Source organism: Pseudopipra pipra, chromosome 1 (genome assembly GCF_036250125.1).
Source record: "Pseudopipra pipra isolate bDixPip1 chromosome 1, bDixPip1.hap1, whole genome shotgun sequence".
Taxonomy (NCBI): Eukaryota; Metazoa; Chordata; class Aves; order Passeriformes; family Pipridae; genus Pseudopipra; species Pseudopipra pipra.
This window is the reverse complement of record NC_087549.1, coordinates 35,064,897-35,082,447: the sequence shown is the minus strand read 5'-3', so window position 1 is coordinate 35,082,447 and position 17,551 is coordinate 35,064,897. Positions and strand designations below refer to the sequence as shown.

The following is a 17,551-nucleotide window of genomic DNA, read 5'->3' as shown; positions in this document are numbered from 1 at the left end:
CTGAAGCTGAACTTTTGGAGGACAAGGTGGGACCTCACGGGATATTGCCAAGTACTAGAGTGACCCAGCCCTACAGATATAAGGGCAAAAAAAATTACCACTTCCTCCCTCCTCCATCATCCTGGTTCTACCAAACAAATGCCTGACATTTATATCCCAAGGCCTTACCTATTCTAGAGTCACCCAAATGATCAAAAATTAGAATAAAAATCATAGAGAATGTATTGTGCTTGTACTTTCCAAGACAAGGGGCATGTTACATTTTCATTAACCTAAGCAAATAATTTATGCATATGACACTTAAATTAAAAAGATTCAGATGATTAATACATAGAGAAAAATTCTGTTTCTGTGCTTTATCACAGGCTTAAGGAAAAAAATGGCTCCAGGCCTGGCCCCGTGACAGACTGAGCACTGCCACCTTCCAGTGACAGCAGCTGAGCTGTGCATGCTCATTCCCTTTCGGTTTCAGTAATTTGTCAAGCGTAGAAAATGTGTGTGTATGTGTGTGTGTGTGTGTGTCTGTATGCATTCCACAGCATAATCTTTTATCTGATCTTTCAAAATATGTGGCAGATTTGAAGAGGACAAGGTGAAAATTATGAGACAGATGTTCATTCTTAGCTGCTACTAATTCTTTTTTATGTGTATGACAGTAAGGTAGCAGCATCACCAGCTCCATAATCCTGCCAATGTGCCTTGCACTTGGGGATAAATCAGCAGTCTGTGCCCATTCATTCTGTAGCCTTCCCTTCATAAGTAGCGGGGACGCAGTAAAAATGCAAATAGGGAAGGCTCTGTCCTCTGTGAAACTGTGGCAGCTACTGAGAATGGGCACCATTCAGGGCATCGGCCGGTGACAATCCTGTGCTGACTCGTCCCGTGTTTTGAAGAAGTGTCAAAGAATTTTTCTGTAACATCATGGCCTCTGGAGCAATCCGTTTCTTTGCAGGTGGGAAATAAACACTTCAGTTGTTGTTTGATAGTACTTTGCAGTAAATAATAGGGAGCACCCTGGTGAAATAATTCGCTTTTACTGTCAAAGCCAATGGAACTTATGATATTTTGTTTACTTCTCTAGCCAGATGTTTTTATGAAAGCACTCTGACTGTAAAGTCAAAATTCTTTCTCCTTCCTATTCCCTACATTAATTTCACTGATAAATTATGTTCAATACAAGAATCTATCTTTTATGGTGACTTGACCCTAATTAACATGGATGTTTTCGATGAATGACATTTGCAAGTTTTCCAGCTATATGCAGACTTATCATCAAGATTGATTGCCCAAGCAATTTCCACAACAATAAACTTTCATTACAGAATCTTTGATAAAAATAACAATTCTCTGGCAGGGTAATAATTTATGCAAATTAAATGCATCTTTATTTACAAGCTTTATACACTGTATCTGGCAAACAGGATAAGGAACTTCTGTGTTATATCGCTGAATACAGATTATGCAAGTAACTAAATCTTTAAGCAGCCTTAAAGGAAAATTCAGGAAATATAGTGTCTGCTGCCTTAGTAGGTACCTGCAGAAGTGTAGCAATGAGTTCTACCAAAGATCACAGCAAGAACCACACTATTTTCACAGGGAAAGAACAACATCACAGTCAAGAAAGTAGGATTACTTTCACATCCACCACATACTTGAAGATCACACTCATTACAAAGTTAAATCTATTTATAATGGGTCAGAAGAGTGATTAATTGTCAGCAACAGGATATATCTGAACCCATGCCACTTTGTTGATGAGAACCAAGCACTGCCAGTCAAAATACTTCAGGCATTCATTTCAGGCTCATGATGCGAGATGTAAAAAGCTCAGTTTGATCTTCACCCAGTGCTACTCCCTCTCTTTTCTGTCATTCACCCTCAGGAAATGGGTCATTCCCAGGTCAAAGCAATTATTTCTCAGAGGGACTTGTTTCTTTGGAAGAGCAATGAGAAGTTTCCAGCTAAACAGAAACAAGAGGCTTGTGCATCATGCCAAAGATCAGATCACAATAAACTGGAGGATGTCCTATTTTGTCAAGAAGTGAAAGTTATTTTCAGCCTTCAGCTACACCTCAGCATGCTCTACAGAAAGGATAGCTAAAATCTGGTGTTATCTTCATTTAAACACTGGCAGAGCTGATCCTGCCTAGCCTGCAAGACTAGCAGTTTAGTCTGACCCGGCCCTAAAAGCTCTCTACATTTACACCTGAGAGAAAGGAGAGAGAAAACACAAGTGTGAGGTAGAGGGGAGGATGGCAATATCATCACACCTCACAATGAACGCAACCCATTTCTATTTAGATATGACACTCTAGTGTCTAAAAAGCATGTGTAGGACTGCAACTGGCTTGTACTTATGATATCAAAAGTACTATTAGTAGTACCAGCTATCTACAAGGAGTCAACAACAGCATGTGCTCCACTGCACGGCACAGCTTTGAGTCCTGTGTAGTGGGGACTTTGTATTTATCGCTCCTGTTAAACCAATTCAGCACTCACTCCCAAACTGCTGCTGAACTGTTTTGCCCATCACTTGAGCAGGTATTTTTAAAAGCCCAAGCACTAACCACTACACTGTGGCATGACAAAGGGGTATTGGTCACAGGATTCCTCATGTCCTTGTCCTCAGAGGCAGTGTGCAGCCCAGCAGTGTTCTGGCAGGACAGGAATGACCACTGAGCAACTTCAGCTTTCATAAAGCTTTGGGTTAATTAATAGTTACTCGATGGTGGTTAGAAAACAGCACCTGACTTATCCATGGGCCCTGGATTGGTAACTCTTGTCCTGGATACATCCAGATGAATAATTTCCACATACCCTCTTCTACTGCCTCCCAATGATGTCCAAAACGAACAACTGTTTTCCCTTGGTGCTTTCACAGAGCTTGAACTGCTGCCATTGCAACAGGTTCAGCATTTCACACCACTAATAGATGCTCTCTGTTAACACTGATGTCATTCCTACACACAAGACCAAATTTGGGCTGCTCAGAATGTGGTATGTGTGTTAGCAAAACACGAGCTTGTTAGGAAAACAACATGAAAAGGGAAATACTAGGCAGAGGTTCCAATACTAATTGCCATTATCCAAATAACTTGCTCAAAAGCTTTGCTGCTGCAAAGTCAATGCTCCTAATGTTTGCTCAGGTATAGCCTCGTCCAGTAAGAGCAGCTTGACAGCTGACTCTCATGCAGGGACAAACGGGGCATCCAAGACAACTGGGGTTTTTTGCCAATGCTTTCCTTTCATTTCTTGGCTCAAAATCTGGTTCTGAGGGCCTATCTTGAAAGCATTTTAAATTGATTTCACATGCAAACTCCTCTGCAAAGTTAAGGCCTCACTTTTTTTTTACTCTGAATATCCCTCTGCGAATTGATGTCAGCACAACTGGCAAACAAAATGGATTAATCAGGACTGTCGTTGTCCAGGAACTGTCAATAGAAAATCGATCTTTAGGGCAGTAGACCATTAAAAAAAAGGAGAATGTAAGTGTTATTAGCTTAGATGTGTAACCTGATTATATGGACCCCTCAATAGCAATTACTGTGAATATTTATCTGCTTTCCATAGTGCTCTGTCAAATACAATTTGAAGGAATGGTACAATCCCATTACATGAAAAGATAAATGCCTCAAAATAAAATAGGTTGGGCAACTCATACACTCTCTGCCCTATTGATTTGTATGTTCACAGCATATAGTGTCACTGATCTCATCAGCTGTTAAAGCTTTACTTAAATCTATATGATAACCACACGTATTTAAGCATCCCGATTAACTGTCTGGTCCCAAGTGACATTCCCTCTGCAAACCCCCCGTTTAGCAGGGAAGAATGAACTGCCATTTCCAGTACAGAAGAATTCCCAAGCCAAGGATATAAATGGGGGACAAAGACAACAAATACTTCTTACAGACAGCACATAGCAGTGATGCCCGGCTTGCGATTATGCTTAAAATTTGGAAGTATTTCACAGGTTCAGAGCCCGTATTTTTCAAAGTTGAAGACATAGCAGAGAACCTGATACACAAATTCGAAATGCTGAGAGTGGATCAACAGGCTGGAAAAAAAAGAAAAACCAATGTAGTCACTCACTCTATCCTTAGATTTTCTCCTGAGGGTTTTAACCTAGATGTTATTACAGTTCAAATTTAAACTAGATGAACCTTTCAAACTGGTTTGTTGCCCTGTCCTTTGGCTACTAAGCTGAGCATAATGCCCCACCTTCCAAAATGCACAAAAACCATTACCACCAGTAGCCAGATGTTCCAATATTTTCTAGTTTTCCAATAGCTCAGAAGGTTCTTGGTCCTTTAATACACCTTTAAACGCCTAAACTACAGCTCTTGTGTTCATGAATTCATTGCAGTTCACTAACAACCTTCCAGTAAGTGGGATCTTCTACCACACTTCATTGTCCTGGATGTGATTTCTAGGTATCAAAATTAGAGAAAAAGCAAAGGATTTTTGCAATTAGTTGCAAAAACAAAGAAACAGGCCCCTACTGCTGGGTAGGAATTTGTTTGAAGAGAAGCTTTTTCTTGCATCTGGTATAAAGAGCATTCACAGTAACAATGAAGATGTATCATCTATTAAAAAAAATTTACATTTTTTTTGCTTTTGAGAAGTATTTACCCATCATAAACTCATTAGCTTCTATCATGGAAAATGCATGAAGGGACTTTCAATTAACTCGTGTCCTTCATTAATTTTACAAGAAAAACAGGAAAAAAAAACCAAACCAAACCAAACCAAAACAACAAAAAAGCAACCTACCAAACAAACAAAACCCCCAACAAGTTGTTCCTGGAGACTTTTCCATTTCTGGTCTATATTACTCTTATTTCCATAAGACCAAGGATGGTGCTTTTCTCTGTATATACAATATTGGTAGTCCAAATCCAAAGCTACACAGCACGAATCGTTGGACAGAGTGCCAAAGCCTGTGTTGTTCTGCCGCACTCAGCTCTGGCAGTAGATGTCAGCAGCAACCAAGGAAGGGAACCTTCCCACTCGCCCTGGAAACACGGATGATACATCAGTGCTGTAGGGCACAACTACTTTGTCACTCTATTGCCTTTTAATCTGACTAATCAGATAAAGAAAAACAGGGGGGTCAGCTGCTGAACATCCCACATGATTTTACCGCACCGAGCAAATAAGCAGGATGAGCTTTGCTTATGCCCCGAGATTTCAGTTAGCATAGCAAGCTTTGTAGGGGAGTTCATAAGACAGATACTGATATCAAGGAGCATTGTGTGCTGGAGAATGATGGGAAACCGTGATTTGCACATTGGGAACATGAGTGCCAGTTCTGAGGTCCGGAATTTATCATCCAGAATTCAAATAACTGCAAAAAAGTGGGGATGAAGAGAAGGCAGAGGAAAGATGGTATGACTTTACTATAGAGCACTGGATACGGAAGATTCAGGGAATATAATTTTAAGGGGAAGTTTTCAAATAAAATCATACTAAGGTCCTTCATTACCATCAAGTTCACTACTCAGATTAAGAGATATCTGCTGGTAAATGGGTACAGTGGGAGAAAGCTCATTAACAGGTAGAAGGTATAAGAGAGATTCCGTCAGTATAGAAAACATAAGGCATCCTATTGGGAAGGCTTTCTAGATTTGAATCTGAGTAAATCTAGCTGAGTAATCAAAGTATCAAACAAGTTGCACAAGAAATCACAAGAGAGCAAAAGAAGAACAATTAACTTCAATAAAACATCTTTGAAACTCTCCACATTGTTAGATAATATTGCATGTGAAGAAAGTAAAAATCAAAAATCATTCTGAAAAAATCAGAGATTACATGTGCCCAAACCCTCCTGATCCAAGGAATAGTAAAGTATAGAAAAATCAGCTTGGTTAAAGAATGACATTGACCTCAAAACTACAAAAAAATCCAAAACAAACAAACAAACAACCGAAAAACCATCCCACAAACAAAAGAGGACATTCTGCAGGCTCTCTATTACAGTGAGGAGTGCTTGACAATGCCAGCCCCATATTTTCTCTCAGTGAGGGCAGGCCACAAACGTGAGAAGTGATAGCTGCCTGGTCTTGGCATTCATGAGTTTTGGTATCCTCTCACATTACACCTTACAATCAAGCTGGCAGAAAATGCACTGATCTGACACTGCTGTGCTAGATAGAAAAGCCATGATTATAGCAAACTTACGTAACCACAACATATGCAGAGCAGCTGGTCACTACCAAACTGTAAAAGCATATCAAAATGAGGTTATGCAAGCATCTGTCCTCAGTCTGTTCATTAATTACATGCAAGATTATACTTATTAAACTTGTGGGAAACACTAAGCTGGAAAGAGTTGCAAGCACTTTGAGGGAGAAATTTATAGTTCAAAATTATCTTAACAATCTAGTGAAATAAATAGGATTAGAAATCAGCATATATAATATTGTGTTCTCACTTGTAATCATAAGATAAAGGAGTAAATTTATTAGAAGCATTCTTCAGAAAGGATCAGAGCAACAGTGAATCACAAACTGATGGTGAGTCAGCCACGTCATATTGTTATGAAAAAGCAAAGCCTTTTAGAGGATTCAGAGAACGAGTCTCACAGGTAGACAAAAGGATCAACATGGCAACTTGCAGCAAGCACAATGTGTGTTAGTACCTCATTTCATGAAAACCAACAGGGAAAAGTCTATGCTAAATGAACAAAAATATTACTCATAGTCTAGAAAAAAAAAAGGCTGAAAAAAAGAATGGATGTCCTCATGCAAGAGCTAGGTAACTGAGGCAGGTATCACACACAGACTGGAAGTAAGAATCAAGATCTCAGTAAAGAATGATGATACAGAATTAGAGAATATGAGAAAAATATGTTAGAGATAATACTGCTTCATGATAAATAGCCTGCTCTACTCACAAACCTTTCCTATCTTTCTATTTGTGTCCATGATTTATAAATCCACTCCTCTGATGGTTAAATTTTGTTAACCTCCTGTTTATACCAGGAGCAGCCAGCCCAGTGCTCAAGGTGAACTGTGAAATCTGGGGGAATGCTCCTGATGAAAACAAATAAAAACATGCTGACTACACTGAAAACTACAGAAAAAAAAAAGAGTTTGAGAAAAAGAGACTGAGAGGTTACCTGGGTTAGGAAAGCTGAGTTTTATCGAATTCCTATTTTAAATATTGTGCCTTGGTCACTCCCTAGGACTACAGACACTTCCCAAACAGACTTTTTGTGAGCAGCCATCTCCTATCATGTGTGCAAAAGGATTTCTCATAAACTTCCAGCAGCTGCCACCAGCAAAGAAGTAACTTCAGAAGCAGGTAGCTACTGGTGTTTTAAACACACTTTACTGACAGCGGATCCATGGACCAGCTAGTCAGCACACCTGGGGCAGCAGATCCTTGTACCAGTTAGTCAGCACATCTGGGACACTAACTCCATCCTTCCTGCTGGAGGTCTGCAAGAGTTGATTACAGAATGGATGTTTTTAGAATAGAGTTACTGAAACCCCAGGATTTGGTAACACAGATATCTCTTCTTCACTTGCCCAATTCATCCATCCTTTCATTGCATAGCCATCGTATTTCACTTCACTTATTTCTGTGTGTGAGTTTATTTAAAAAAAAAAAAAAAAAAAAAGAGTAACTTCATGTCTTTCCCTTTTGTCCTACAACAGAATTTCATCCATTTCCCTAATTGGTTGTATCTGTATTGCATTACAGTGTGGGAAAGTTCATAGAACAGAAGACAGTAAAGATGAGAAAGCAGAACAAAACTGAAGGAAAACAAAAATTTTATTTAACTTTTAAATTGAACTCACAGTATCAGCAGGGCTGACAAGAGTGCCTGCATTACTGACACGTGCACATTAAGTCAAAACACTTCCAACTGACACATATATGAAAGATTTCAGATCACTTTTGCAACCCCTCCACTTCACTTAGAAATGGCTAACGGCCTTCTACTCTTGCCTATTCAAAAGGCTTATTCTCTTCTTTTAAAGATTTTACACCCTAACTCCTGTATTAAGACAAATAAGAACACCTCTGTGAATTTGTGGTAGGTTTTGAGATTTTATTTCCATGCAAGCTGTTGCCTCATTGTTGCTACTTCCTGATAACTCATGGGAAACATCTGAGGCAGGGACTTTCTTGTTCCCCAAAATGGCAACCGCAGCTGGGATGAAAATGAAAAGGGAGAAGAAACAAAAAAAACCCCTTCATTAAATAATCTGTTTTCTAAACGGGGTATTTTCTTACACTGAAACTTTGGTTAGTTAATTCAATCTCAGCTTCTTGGAAACTTTCATTGCTGTATCACATGATGCATTTTTTTTTCCTATACCACTAAGATTTAATCCCAATACCCTTTTACAAAAAAATGAAAAGAAGCAAAAGTGGACTTTGGGTTTCGCTTAGGGTCTCTAATTCACCATCTGTTTAATTATTATATCTTGCTTTGAGTAAGACGACTATTTGTCCTCTCATGTTTTCATTGGTCTGTTTTTTGGATTTCCATTTGGAGACATCTTGTGTCCTAGTTAGGACAGCTGAGACCAGTTCATCACTGGATGGGTGTAACCCAAAACTGTGTATTCTATAGCCTTCCATGCCATTTCCCAGAAACTGTTATCAACAGACCGTTTACACCATCTGCCCATAGAGCCTGACTCCTCAGGCTATAAACTAGGTGCTAAGAGGCCTGTGAGATAGGAGTTGCTCTTGTCCTCACACCCATTAAGGAACCCCCTGCCCTGAGGGAGGTACTGAGCATTCCTGCCTGAACTGGAAGATATATAATCTTGGAGTCTTGGGACCTTTTTAACCACTCGTGGGATCCAGAGGAAGACTGCAGACCACCGCTCTCAACCAGACTGCAGACCACCGCTCTCAACCAGACTGCAGACCACCACTCTTGACTGGACTGCAACCACCACTTTTCAACCAGACTGCAATCACCACTCTTGACCAGACTGCAGTAGCACTCTCACCAACAGGTTTTCCCCTCTCCTTTTCCTTTGGACTCAGGGGGCCCAACGAACACCACTCTGGTCATGCCCCAGGGTGCTGGGTTATATATTTGGGTTTTGTGGGTTAAAACCAATTGTTTGTCTGTATAATTGTACTTATTGTATTATTTTATTAAATTGTTATTCTGACTTATAATCTCTCTTTTGAGTTGAGTTCACTTCCCCTGCTGGTTTACCTTTAAACCAGCACATCTTGATACAACAATAATGGAGCACTCTTATAACACGTCATCTGCCCTTTTTCTTGTATTTTTTTCTAGAGAAATAGCTTCTAATTCTTGGCTGGATGCTTGAAAATTGTTGTTTAATATATTTTAAATAAATAGCTTTAAAAATCTAAAACCAACTTAAAATTTAAAAATAATTTTTTAAAGAAGTTTACAACAGATTTAAAGAATATATTGTCTTCCATTATTTTAGTTGCTTGTGCTTGCAGAGGTTGACTGTTAGATGCTGCAGCCAATGTTACTGGTGTTTCATGTGACAGATAGCTCAAAGCAGCAGGGATCCTGAATGCAAAAATGGGATCTGCTTTGAATGCAAAAATTTAACAGGCTTGTGGTGTGAATGAATGAACCTTACAGTGTTTCCAGTAACAAAAGCTAAAGGGCTTTTTGGTCTAATTAACTTTGAACTTTACAGAGAAAACACAACGTTAAATAGCAGCACAATATGCCACAGCAGTTGAGTAACAGGATATGATCAAGGAATAACAAATTTCCTTTTTGGAAGAAGGGAAGAAAATTATGTGTGATTACTAGCTACCTGGACAGAGGACCCCATGATTAACTGCTTACCTCTCACCATTTCAGGAACAGAACTGTACTTACTTGAAAGCTGTTCCTAGTTAGGGGCTAAGCAACAGTGCTTACATGTCCTGAAATATCAGAAACTGGCAATATCTTCCTCCAGTTCAACAGTATTCAACTTGACTCAAGATCAAACAGCTAATGACTATTATTTAATAACAACTAAGACTTGGAAAAGTCTCTGTTTACACTCTGGACTGGGGCACCTCACCTGAATATCTGTCCATGATGAACTCCAATTCTGCAAAAATCTGATCTAGATTTACTCATGGCACGGATAAGTACAAACTAAAGTACCAAACTCCAACAATGTAGGAAATATAACCAACTTAAAATGGTGGCTATGAGAAGGGTGACCTCCACACCTCTGTACCTGTTGTGATTTGGGTATTGATGTGAAAGCCTAATGGCAATGCTTTGGAGATCATTTTTTGGAGGCACAATGTGAGTTAGATAGGGATCCCCAGATGTGATTTTGCAACTAAGTTCCAGGAGTTCAACAAAGCATTTAAGTTTCTTCTTATTTAAGATTTCTGTTGAACTTTCACCTTAATTGCTGTAGTCCATATTTCAAATGTTCAATAAAATGTGTTATACTACCTTATTGGAATAAAGTAAAATCAATACCTGTACCTTGTAAATCTCTATGCTAATTAGAAATATCACACCATCACAGAATATGCTGAGTTGGAAGGGACCCACAAGGATCACTGAGTCCAACTCCTGGCCCTGCACAGGACCATCCCCAAGAGTCACACCATGTGCCTGAGAGTATCATCCAAATGCTTCTTGAACTCTGTCGGGCTGTGATCACTTCCCTGGAGAGCCTGTTCCAGTGCCCAACCACCCTCTGGGTGAATAACCTTCTTCTAATATCCAACCTAAATCTCCCTTGACACAACTTCAGGCCATTCCCTTGGGTCCTGTCACTGGTCACCACAGAGAAGAGATCAGTGCCTGCCCTCCCTCTTCCCCTCACAAGGATGTTGTAGACTGTGATAAGGTCTCCCTTCAGTCTCCTCTTCTCCAGGCTGCTAGTCCCCTGAAGAGGAACTTTACAATTCCTTTGGGACCTTGCTCAAAAAAAAATGGAAATTTGTGTGCCTGAAGATAGAAACCTCCTTATGAACATGGATTCAGTGGCAGATGAATGCCATGTCACAACAAGCCTTTCTCATGCTACGTAATCATTAATCTATTTCCTTGTTAGCATGTGGTTGTGGGGGATCTAACCAGCCTGAACGTGTCCTGTCAGGTCTGCTGAACAGACAGTCCTAGGTGAAAGATCATCTTATATAACTTTCTGCTCTCTGCTTTAAAACTTTCTTAACTTTATTTGTTCCACTTGCCCTCAGTCTATTTCTTTCATCCCTACTTTGGCTCATAGCCTATAGTCCTAGAAAGCCTGCTGTAAGTCTACATCAGCTAACGACCATTTGTCTTTGCATTTTCCCCTCTGAAGTTCAGCCCACACTATTATGGGTCTTCCTCATGTGGGAGGAGGCAGAAGTAGGATGCACGAAGGCAGAGTTGCTACAGGGAAAGAAGTGAAAAGGGAAGAAAGGCAGAGACATGCAAATAGGTGAAGCAACAAAGAGAATGGAAGAAGGTATAGCAAAAAGGGAGAAGTCATGGTGGCCTCACAAAAGGTGTTTCTGCCCTTTGTTTGGTTTCTCATTATAAGGTGGAGAATGCATCATCTCCACAACTACTGAGTTACTACACTAAGGGTTTGCTCTGACCTTAGTCTGTGCACCAGACTGCTGATACTAACAGGAATTTTGTTATGCTTTAAAAGCAGTATGTCATCATCATCTGGGTTTTTTCCCCCCATTTTCTCTTTCTGTGTTGCTGGTGCTTCTAGGTGTGCTGTTCAGACATTGGCCTGTGTCTAGTTAAATAAATCAACCTGTCTGTAAGGAAATGCCTAAAAACAGAAACCGAACAATGGAGCAAACATGAGGGAACAAATGAACACATCTATTAGCTTTGTTTGCTCAGCAGCAGGCCTGAGACTGACCTTTTAAAGATTTTGTAGATTTAGTGCTGCCTAGTATGGATGACATAGCATTAGGGACCTTGAGTGTGTACGTATGTCCTCCCCGCAGAATACCAGAGCAAGAGGAAAACGTGCCATTCTTACAGGGAAATTACAATGGAAAAGAAGGCAGAATGTACCGGCAAGTAATTTTTCCCTTTGTCCTTTTTTTTTTTTAAGAGGCTTTTACCATAGGTGAAGTTTGCTTGCATTGAAGGGAAGACAGTTCAGAGTCTCTTTGGTATTTAGGTCTTCTGCTCTGGCTGTACAGTAGGACAGTAGCCTGAGTAGCAACAGAAGAGTCTCTGGTGCAGACAAATGAACATGGAAAGAGCATGAATTTACAGTCACCCAGGGACTACACCACTATGGCAATGTCATGGAGGGGCCAGGGCTGCATCTGCAATTGTGGTCTAAACTGGAAGCTTTTCCCCAGGCTGTCAGCATGACAACCCAGCACTTGCAAGAGGACCATGTCTTTCTCAAGCTGCCTAGTTTGTGCCAAAGAGCATGTGAAGCAGGAAAAAAATGGATTATATCAGGTCAAAGAAAGATTTGTGGTGTTTTTATACACATACACCCACACAAAAAAGGACGAGAAGAGACTTCCAGTGGTTCAGACTCAACTGATAAAATGCTGTTATTTATAGCTGATCTTTTGTGTTCCTTCCTACCAGCTCTGTGTTTTTTTAAGTGGCAGGAAAACTCTAGAAAGAGTTGTGTATTATTATTAGCTAACTGAAGTGGATTTCACTTTAAATTGATGCTTTCCACAATTTTTAATTTCAGATAAGGAATAAACAATACAAGAATACCTGGAGAGACCTTTGGTAGTAGAAATCCCAGTGACAGTAGGCACTTTATCCAGTGCTTAAGAAGTAGAAGTATGTTGTGATAATACATCAGGTTATAGCCTACTTTGGGGTAGATCTTTCCTTTTTTAGGGAGGGGAAAGAAGCATTTTTTGTTGTGTTTTTAATTTTGCCCTCATATGGGAAAAAGACCTTCCAAGATTTTTTCATCATTCAGGTTATTTCGAAGAGAAAGGAAAGGAGGAATGGTTACATCTATTATTCACTCTTGCTCTACTAATTTAATCCAACGCAGAAATAGGTGAAAAGATGAAAGAATAATTCCTGTTAAATATATGCAGACTTAGGAGGAACAGAAGGTTACGATGATCATAGAATCACAGAATCATAGAGTAGTTTGGGCTGAAACAGACCGTTAAAGGTCATCTAGCCCAACCCCCTGCACTGAGCAAGGACATCTTCATCTTGATTAGAGCCCCATCCAACCTGCCCCTGAATGTTTTCAGGGATGGGGAATCTGCCATTTGTGGGCAGCCTGTTCCAGTGTTTCGTGACTCTCATCGTAAAAATTCTCCTCCTTATATCTAGTCTAAATCTACCCCCTTTCAGTTTAGAGCCATTGCCCTGTGTACTATTGCTACATGCCCTTGTAAAAAGTCCCTCTCCAGCTTTCTTGTAGCCCCTTTAGGTACTGGAAGGCTGCTTGGTGTCATCTGCAAACTTGCTGAGGGTGCCTTCAATGCCTTTGTCTGTGTCGTTGATGAAGACATTAAACAGTGCCAGTCCCAATATGGACCTCTGAGGGGCACAGCTTGTCACTGATTTCCACTTGGATGTTGAGCCATTGACCACTACCCTCTGGATGTAATCATCCAACCAATTTCCCATCCAACGGACAGTCCACCCATGAAATTCACATCTCTCCAATTTAGAGAGAAGGATGTTGTGGAGGACCACGTCAAAGGCTCTACAAAGTTCAGATAAATGACATCTGGAGCCCTTCCCTTGTCTGCTGCTGTAGTCACTCCATCACAGAAGGCCACTAGGTCGGTCAGGCAGGACTTGTTCTTGGTGAAGCTGTGCTGGCTGTCTCAAATCAGCTCCCTCTTCTCCATGTGCCTTAGCATAGCTTCTAGGCAGATCTGTTCCATGGTCTTCCCAGGCACAGAGGTGAGGCTGATAGGTCAGTAGTTCCCATGATGTTTAAATGTACTTCGACTTTCTATTTTAAATTATCTAAATAATCTGGCAATTTTCCGAGTTCATATTTTTGACCATTAGCACAGTTTTAAAGATGCTGTCAGTCAGAAAGAAAAATGTTTGACACAATAGCAGTTGCAGCAGTTCAAGTGTACAATTCCAGTGAGTGGTGGTAGACTAAAGAAAAGACAAAGACCAGAAGTGAATTTTAGGTATGGTCAAATGACTGGGCATAATTATGGGTTAAATCAGCATTCCCACTAAAAATGTGCTAGCAAAATCTTTAAATTAAGAGAGTGAAAGTGGAAGCTTGCATGAAAACATACCACCTTGGCAAGAGCTGTTTATTCCTACCTTTCCTCAAAGATGTGGCTTTTAGCTGTAGTTTTTCATTTCACTCCTTTGCTTGGGAGTCCTTAAAAGCTGGGAAGTAAGGTACTATCCAAACTGTATTGAACCGACACTGTAATGTAGTGATGATTCTTTTAAGATATACTATGACATCAGGTTAACCATACCAGACCATCATATTAAGCTCTTTGTCTGGTATTCACTTTTACCCACACTAAAGTCTCTGTTTTATTTCCAGCATCTCAGGATGCAAGAGCTGTTACTTTCTCAGTAGTCTCTTCCCTTCCTCTTACTGCCGCTCAGCAAATTTCGCCTGCGCCCTGAGTGTGCTTGGAACAACCTCCCTTGTCTCACATCCCGTCTCTGAGGCCTTCCTGAAATTCTCCTTGTTTTGTGAGGCCTCCGGGCTGGTGCCATCTTCTAAGGTGTGCCGCATGGGAACCTCAGCTAGCCATACCCAGAACCGTGAATCTGATAGACAGAAGTGTTTTGAGGCAGAATTGCACAAATTAAGGGTGGGGTGGGTTTTAGTGTGCTGCACCCTGTGGTATTATGTGGTGAAGAAAGTGTGTCAGGAAACATGGAAGAAGCAGCCAGAAAAGAGACAGCAAATGTTGCTTCAGACAAACTGATAACTCTATTTTTACCACATCCTGCTGTGAGAAATGAATACTGAAAGCGATTATTGAACTAAAAAGGCAAAATAATGCCTAGAAGACAGAGGGGGGAGGATACTTCTGCACCCTAGATGACGTCTCCGATGTTTCTTTCCTCCATCCAGCCCTATTAATCTACTTTTGCTGCCCAGATGGATGAAATATTGGCACCGAAAATCCATCCTCGCTTTCCGCGTCCGGCAGTGACAGCTTTGCAGGGGACAGAGCGGCTCGGTCCTGTGCAGGCTCCGTGTACGTCCCGATGAAGCACAATCCCTGCCCGCGGCCTCACAGCATCGCCCTCGGAACCCGCTCCCGAGGCGCGGCCAGCGCGCCCGCTGGGCGCTGGATGTGGGGAGGACCGCGTCGCCCTGGATTATCCGTAGGTTTAGCGGGAGGATCGCGCTAATCCGCCCCTGCATCCCACGTCTCCGCGTTAGCCGACAGCCGCAGGCTCTGGGGTCCCTCAGGGAGCTGCAGCCGCGGGGCCCCGGGCGGGAGCGGGGCCGGCTGCGAGTCCCCGCCTGACCCCGCGCCGGGCGCGGCCCGGGGGGCGCTGGTGGGACGGGCCGGCGGCGGGGGCGGCGAGGCGGCTGCGACAGCGACACCGCCACCGACAGCGGCCCTGCCTGCGCCAGCGGGGAAGCGGCTGCCGCCCGTGGCCGCCCGGGGAGGGGGCAGCCCCGCGGCGGGACCGCGTCATCCCGCGGCCGCGGCGGGAGGAGCGCGGCTGACGCGGCGGGGAGGAGGAAACGGGAACTCGGGCGGGCGGACGGACGGACAGACGGACGGACGGACAGACAGCACCGGCCCGCCCCGGCCAGCGGAGGGACGGGGGGTCGGAGGGAAGCAGGTACGCGGGGTCCGGCTGTCCAGGGGTCCGTGCCCCCTCCGACGGGCACGGGAAAGAGAGGCCGTCCGGCGCCGCGGCGGTTCGGCGGCCGCGGGGATACGGGGCACGAGGACGTTTTGTTTCCCTTTTGTTGCAGCCCGAAAACGCCTTCGTGCTTTGCCCGCACCTCCGGCGCTCCCGTGGAGTGTGTTCGGTGTGGCTCTCACGGGGGGGCTCCTGCGGAGCGGGACGGGGGAACTGAAAGTGTTCCGCAGGAAAGCGCTGCTCCCCGCGTGGGCGTGCGGCTCCAGCGGCAGGGATCCACTTACGGACACGGGGCAAAGTGCTCACAGACGAGTAAACAAACACGGAGAAACTTCTGCTTTTCTTTTTCCCCCAGCGACTATAATTTTAGATATTGTACTTGCAAAGAAGTTGCAAAGTCATTCAGCATTTCACATTCTTCTCTCCTGTTTTTTTTTTATTCCCACCCTTCTACAGTAGTGTTACTTGGCTCCTGCTAGTACTCTTGCCTGAATGTTTTTATGGGTTACTGCATGTATGTGTAGTTTTACTTATTATGCTTTATTTTGCATGGCTGGCTGGGTGTGGGAGGGTTTGATTTCTGGGTTGCAACCGCAGGCACCACTAAACTCCACTTCAGTTCCACTACTTAATTCAGTAAAGACAGTAATGCTGCAGACTTTTAAGAGGTGAGGGATGGCTTGGCATTTACATTTAGAGCAGGTGAAGGGACCCTTGCCCAGAGAGCCTTTGCCCCGTGCCCAAGTAGGATGAAGAGATCTGGCTCGCTTTGCTTTGTGCCTCACGGAGGAAAAGAAGTGGACATACTTCATGTCTGAGGTCCCTCTTTTTAGTGGTCTGTGTGCTAGACAGGCAAGGGCTGGAATTGCCTCTTCCCCCTTCCTTTAAACACCTTCAGTATGAGAGAGGGTTGGAGGCAGGGAGAGAATTAAAATGTTTCCTCCTCTTGTGCAGAAGGACTTGCAAAGTATTGGTACTTCCTGCACAGGTCTTTTACGGGAAGGTAAAATTCTGACGCAGACTTTGAGGATTTGCATTAAGGGGAGAACTGGTCGAGCTTGAAAGGGTATCCCATAAAATTCACCTGTGTGACTTTGTATTTGCAGGATGTCTTTGGCTCAGTGCTTTCATGAGCATTGGTCAGAACTCCTTGACTTCCCCTTGCTGACACTTACATGCTCCTGCAAAGCTCTTTTTTGATGTGAATTCTTCCAGGCTCTTTCCCTTAATTTTTGAGAGTGTATGAAGAGCAGGAATATGCACTAGTTGGCGTCAAAAAACATTTAGTGATCTCTGTATTTCTGTCTAGTAAGTACTACAGCCCCTTTGTTAGATGCTCTGAGCATTGAAATAGCATTGACATTTATACTGGGCACTCAAAATAGATGTTGGCAGCCCTTGCATTTAATTTCTTTCATGCTAATTTAATAAATTCAGTACCTATTATAATCTGAAAAGAGGATTAAACATTTCCTGAGGGAAAGGAGAGTTATGCAGACTGGTGTATACATGGGCTGCATCCAGAGTGCTGCAAGACTTGCAATTCATTGGTTATGCTGTTCGGAGTGGATCTTCATTCTGATAGTCAACAGCTCATAGCTGTTGTTGCTTTTTACTATTGCTGTCTGCATTCTCATTCTCTAAGGACAGGTATCTTTTTAAAGAAGCCTGACAAAGCTGGATGTTCAAGTCTCATTGAACAGAAGTCTTCAAAGGACCTACGAGGGGACATTAGTTATATGGTTCCTAGCCCACTCTGCTTATAAAAGAATGTATTGCAGGGAGCTCGTAGTT

At 42.5% G+C, this 17,551-nt stretch overlaps 1 protein-coding gene across 3 annotated transcripts in view; it reads left to right on the top strand.

Annotated features, from left to right (window-relative positions):
- Window positions 1–15,240: 15,240 nt before the first annotated feature.
- SGK3 (serum/glucocorticoid regulated kinase family member 3) overlaps window positions 15,241–17,551 on the top strand; it is a 57,886-nt gene continuing 55,575 nt past the window's right edge. For 2 of the 3 annotated variants that reach the window (XM_064651580.1, XM_064651552.1), the window contains exon 1: window positions 15,616–15,733. The gene's annotated coding sequence lies outside the window, so the exon portion shown is untranslated. Of the gene's footprint in view, window positions 15,263–15,615; window positions 15,734–17,551 lie in introns of those variants that run through there. The other variant, XM_064651572.1, reaches the window with a different exon arrangement.